Raw genomic sequence first — 6177 nt, 5'->3', positions numbered from 1 at the left:
CAATTAATTTGAGGACATCTCTGGTGTCTTGTAAAAAGGTGGGTGTAGTGCGGACCAACGGTTGAAAGAAGTGGTCACAGAATTTTGACAGGGGTTCTAAGACTGACCCTATGCCTGAGATGATTGGTCTCCCATGGGGAGGTGATACCCCTTTGTGAATTTTGGGCAGCATGTAGAAATAGGGCAGTCTTGGATTCTGGTTGATCGGGAAATCCGCCTCATTTTTGGGTATCCAACCTTGGTTGAGTGCCGCTGTAACCATGGAGTTGATGCATGTGAGTAGACGCGGGGTAGGATCTTGTCTGAGTCTGGGTGTAGTACCTATGGTTATTGAGCTGGCATAGGCATTCAGTGCGATAATCAGCTGTGGGTTTGCTAGGATGCTACCCACACTTCAAAGACTAGCACCAGGTATAAATATTGGACCCCTAAACCACTCTACAGTACACTCTTGCACTTGTGGAAAACTATAGAAGGAGTGCCTTGTTCCCCGGAGGATTGCCCTGCTGCTACCAGAGGACTGCCCAGCTGCTAGAGGCCTGTCAGGACCCCTAGAGGACTGTCCTGCTACTTGAGGCCTGCCTTGCTGAAGGGAAACAGGCCTATCTGCTTGTTCCCAGGAAGACCTGAGTGACTCCAAGTGTTAGTTGGTGACCTCCTGTTTTGAACTACAGGAACACAACAAGCTCCAGAGGCCTTCCTGCAACTGCCCAGCTGACCAGCTGTAACTGGACCTGCTCAGCTGGCAAATGCAAGAGCGAGTCTCTGATTCGCAAGAGGTGCCTTCCCATGTCCTGGACCCATGGTTGGCATCAGAGTGCACTTCTCTTAAAGCAAGTGAAAAATCCTGAAGGTTTGGACACTTCCTGACCGCGAATGACATGCCAAAAACTCTGCTGTCTGCGATGACAGCCAACATGACGCTACGGGGTACCCGACTATTTGCACTACAAAGACCGCCAACGATTACTGATGTGAGATCTCCACATCAATTTAAAGGAACAGCAGTCAGGGTGACCGCCAGCACAATGCTCCTGCAATGACCATCCACGACGTCTGACCAGATCTTAATGCTGCAGCGACAGCCACCAACTCTACAGCGACAACCACCCACAATTCTCTTCCTGTTCCTCAAAGCCTCCTCCACCGTGAACTGGACACATCACGTCCAGACTTTGAGAAAGTAACTTTTTCAGCGGGACTAACCTGGTCTCCAAATCCGGCTTGCTCTCCATTGAGGTTGGTTTAAACTTGTGACTTTCCCTCGTTCTAGCACGACCAGATAACGAGTGGTGCTGTATGCTTTTATGATCTATACTTACCTAAAACTTTCAAATTAAATATCTCCAGTTCCACTGATTGGATTGTTGTTGTTCTCATATCACTTAATTTAATAAAATGTACTCTATTTTTCTAAATTGGTATGGGTTTTTTTTTCTTCACTTTATTACTGTTTGAAGTTCTGCATAAATACTAAACACCGTGCCTCTAAGTTAAGCTTGACTGAATTTTGTGCCAATTTACCAGAGGGTTAAGCACAGGTTAATGTAGTGAATTTTGTGGTTCAGCCTGACAAGGATTACAGCTGTTGCCTGAGAAGAGTTTACACACCCCTCAACCAATAACCTAATGTGTTACACAACCTTTTTGCAGTACCGAATGCACTAGGTCAACTGACTCCCTATGCATTTAAAAATGACCACAAAAGAGTATTTTCCATTCAGCCCTGAGTCAAATAGGGATGTTCTGTGTTCCTGTGACCCATGTCGTCTTCAGAAAGAGGTACTTCCGTTTTGTATTGGTGGATGCATGCCTGCTAGCCTTTGCCTTTGCCTTCCTTGCATATTCTGACATGCATGAATGTGCCTTATTACTCAGCCAGTCAGCCCTGTTTTAGCAATGAAGGAAAAGCCTGCAAAGATGCTCTGCCAAGAGGAGTAACAATCTCCACATATAGGGCTATTTCTCTCATGCAAGCTCAGGGGTTGAAATGTCCAGATTAATTATAGGTAACCTTTATTACTCAAATTACCCTTTTCTTGTATAGTAGTTACACGAGGTTGCATTCCCGACTTTTAGCCACTACGCTACGTGATGGAGGAAAAACTAAAAAAGGCCATCTACCTCCTAGTCTTCCTTTTGCATTCGCTGCCCCTTACTTGGGGAGCAAATTGACAGAGAGCATTGCTTCTTCCTGCCTTTCCCTGGCATGATGAAATTGAGGTCGCAGTTATAATGCACATTACCAGGAAGTAATCCAGACATTTACTCCTCAACCCTTATTTTGTGCAAATACTTACATATGATGATTTGCCAGAGCAGAAACAGGAACCTGATTAGCAACACAACTCCTGGATGATGCAACACATTTAATATGGTAATAGGAATTTACATATCTATATATATACACAAACAGGAGCAATGTATGTATGGATGGCAGCACTAGCACTCTAGAACCAAATTCCAGAGTACTGATTTCCAGACTCCTATCTGTAGTGAGGTACAGAGGTAGTTGAGGTAGCCAAAATTCCCAAAAAGGCTTTCATATTGCCTGTAGCCATAAAACTTAGGAAGGTAGATCCAAATAACTTTGTCTAGGTCCAAAATTTTCCAAGGTTCTCCTTACGAGCGAGAATGAGATGGGAATAATGAATAAAGGGTATTTCCTTGTTCCTGATGGAAAGAGGATATTACCTTGGAACGGAAGCCGGGAACTTGATGGAACACCAGTCTTTCTGGAAAAATGGGTAGATACAGAATCTGATTGACAAAGAACCCATTCCTCCAAACTCCAATCTATGGGTTGAGGTAAAAGGTACTAGGAAAAACTCTTGGGTCCAGATTTACTAACACTTTGCTCTGGCTGTGGATTACAAATTTTACTCAAACCTGTGCAAAGTGTTGAATTGGGGGAACATTTAATTTGTACTGGATATTAACCGCAAAGTAATGCAAAATAGCACTACTTTGAGGACTTTGTGTCAAATGAGCCTCGCATGTGTCGTACCTGGGTGTTCCCATGAAACCAGTCATGATTTTTTATGAAAAACCCTATCAACTAAAATAGTTAGGCAGAGCTATCCACTAAATACATTTTCTTCCTTGAGGCATGTGTAATATTTGAGAAAAGTTTTATTTTCTCCAAACTTTTCGAAGTTTGCACCTGTGCTTTACTTATACAACACACATACAAAACTGGAAAACTTTTAAACGATGTCTGTTCAGCAGTATTTTATTCAGAAAACATACCCCTTCAGTACAAATCTATGCTAGCCATCGCAGAGTGAGTGTATAGTTTGATGAAGCATAAAGTGCACCAGCACAGTGGATGACAGCAGCAGAGGTGGTGCTGTCCTACTGTCTCCATCAACAGGGCCATATTTATCAAGGGTTGCATCGCTTCCACACCATTCATGGTGCAAACGCAACACAACCCTTGAAAGGCGATTTATCAAGCCATGCAAGCCTCCTATGCATGGTTCTGAGTGGCCTAATACATCTGGAGAAACATAATGCAGCACAAATCGTTGTGTTGCTTTACTTTGCCCCAGGGAGACATTCCATGGGTGTCCATGCAAAGCCTATGGATTTTGATGCATATACAGATTTGCCATTTCTAGTAGACTTGGGAATGCATGAAATTGATACTCCATTCTGCAGCTTACATAGAAAGTGGAATATGCTTCAGGGGATTGTTTTTGTACAGGAAGTTATCCCTTCCTGAACAAAAACGATTCCGCTTCCAATGCAGGAACCCTTGTACCATGTTGCATGGGTGCCTACATTGGTGCTAGGCAGCACTTTGTATGCCAGTCTTGGGAAAAGGCAGGAATGTGCAGTATTATGATAAACACGGCACATTCCTTCTCCCTTTCCCTAAAACGGAGAGGCGCTGCATTACTTTTTTATAAATATGGCCGTAAATTCTCCTTAATAGATACTAGAAAACAGAAATTAATTAGTGTGTTTTCACTGCAGCAGGCTTTTAAAAATACTTTAGTCAGGACTCAAAATGCAAGCTTTACTTATTAGCTTTGCCAATTTTTCTTTTCGGTGTCTCACTCATGTTAGTAGTTGCCTTTTCATAACTCTCTCTATATATTTTGGTTATGCTTTCTTGCTTTATACTTTAAATACTTACTCTCCGTGTGACTTTCGCCCTCACTCTCATTCATTCTCCTTATGTATCCCTTCACCACTGATTTATTGCTTTCTCTCCACTGCTTTTTATTCACCCCTTGTGTTCTTTCTATGCCTGTTTGTATTCTCTCTCTATACTTCCCTATCTTCTATTTCTATTCTTTGCTACATTGCCATTTTACAATCAGGACTTCTCATTCCAGAACCTAATCCATAGCTTTTCATTTGCATGACTTCTTTCCTTTACACTGGTAAACTCATAGGCTCCTGGCCACTCAATCCCTCACATCAAGCTCTCTAGTGTCCAATACTTAAAATTAAATGGAGCATTTTAGGAAAGAGTGAGGCTCTGTTCCAAGAATTGTGACTGTTCATAAAAGAGTGATATTTAGGTTAAATGAGTGAGAATGTATAGGACTCACACATTTTGAGTGAGATAGAGTAAGAAATTCACACCCAATTGGTGAGTTTTCTTTCTCTTAGGTATAGATTTGCACCCAGTGAGAATGTGTGCACTGTCTCATGAAATGGTCAACCATTGAGAAGCAACGATACATAACTCACTCTTGTTAAGTAGCACTGTTCTCTAAGGTGTAGGACTCACCCCAAATGAGAGAGACCGGGCTTTAAGAAGTGAGACTTACGACAGAGATTCCACTCCATGACGTGAAGCCCAGTCAAAGATTTAAATTGTGCCTCAAGATATGCCACTCATGCAAAATGAGTGAACCTGGCTCCAATAGAAGAGACGGGCACCTAATCAGAGAGACTATGCATCAAGGTGTTGTTCTCACTCCACTTTCATTTCATTTTATTTAATTTATAAACTTTATTCGATCTCTTGTGTATAGATCATAAAAGTACATAAAATCAGCTATAAAACAATTAAAATATGACCAATCACAATTCTTCCATATGAGCAAGCCCCCCCTTAATCAGGATTGCAAGTAAAATCCATAAAGTTAATAAGCAACAAACAGATTCTCCTGATATTAAGGGGCATATTTCCTTTTCCTCATACATGCCCAAAGGAAAGATGATACTGTAAAACAAATAAATGTATTTGGAAGCGATTTTAAAAAATACAATGCAACTCGGGATCGGCAAAAATTAAGACTCTTTAAAATTGGTACAATAAAATACTTTCTTTCTTGGACATACACACTGCAGAAGAATAACAAGTGCAGATCATTCTGTGTCGACTTAAGGTCGCAAGGGCACGTTGATAAGTCAGAATGCCTGAAACTTCTGGTTGGGTACCCCTGCATTAATTAAACAAATTTAACTGGAATCTCGTTAGAATAAACTTATGGTGTGCACCAAAGTTCTTCTCTCTGCGGACATATTGGACCTTTGACTTAAAAATCTCAGTCAACCTCCTCTTAGAAAAGGCCCGGCATGTCATTGGGGCCCTGAAAAGATTTGACAAGCCTAAGGCTGTGAATTCCTCCTCTACATATTGTAGCCAACCGCTTCTGCTATGGTTCTCTAGTTTAAGGTCAGTAATGATCCCTTGATTCAGGGGGACTGTGTCCCTACGTCAAATCGATAAGCACAGCATAAGCGGAGCCAGACGAATTACGTCAGTGATGTATGGGACATCTAATTCGATGTGAGAAATATAATTAGAGTATGACTGTGGGCGGGAGATCAAAGATTTTAAGAATGTATTTTCGGCTAACTGTAACAATTCAGGCGGAGCCATGCCCCATACACCTGCCCTGTATGTCACAGCCGACACTCTTTTGGCCTGATAGATCTTTTTTAAGGTGCCCAGGGGTCTGGCACCCAGCCGCCTAGTAAATGTTTTTTAGTGCCACTAAGCTCCTATTCATCATCGATGCTCTACCTTCCACCTGCTGTGTCCAAGACTGATTCTTAACGAAGATGATTCCTAAATAGGGAAAGGTATTAACCACTTCAATTTTCTTAGAGTCCATATGAAACTGTGGTACTTTATCTTTTTTCCCTGCCCCTGCAATTAAAATGAATGTCTTTGATTCGTTGACCTTTAGGTCCAGCGAGCTCTTAAAGGCC

Source organism: Triturus cristatus, chromosome 1_2, assembly GCF_964204655.1.
Source record: "Triturus cristatus chromosome 1_2, aTriCri1.1, whole genome shotgun sequence".
In the NCBI taxonomy this organism is placed as follows: Eukaryota; Metazoa; Chordata; class Amphibia; order Caudata; family Salamandridae; genus Triturus; species Triturus cristatus.
The sequence above is the reverse complement of the archived record's forward strand: the minus strand, read 5'-3'. Positions refer to the sequence as shown.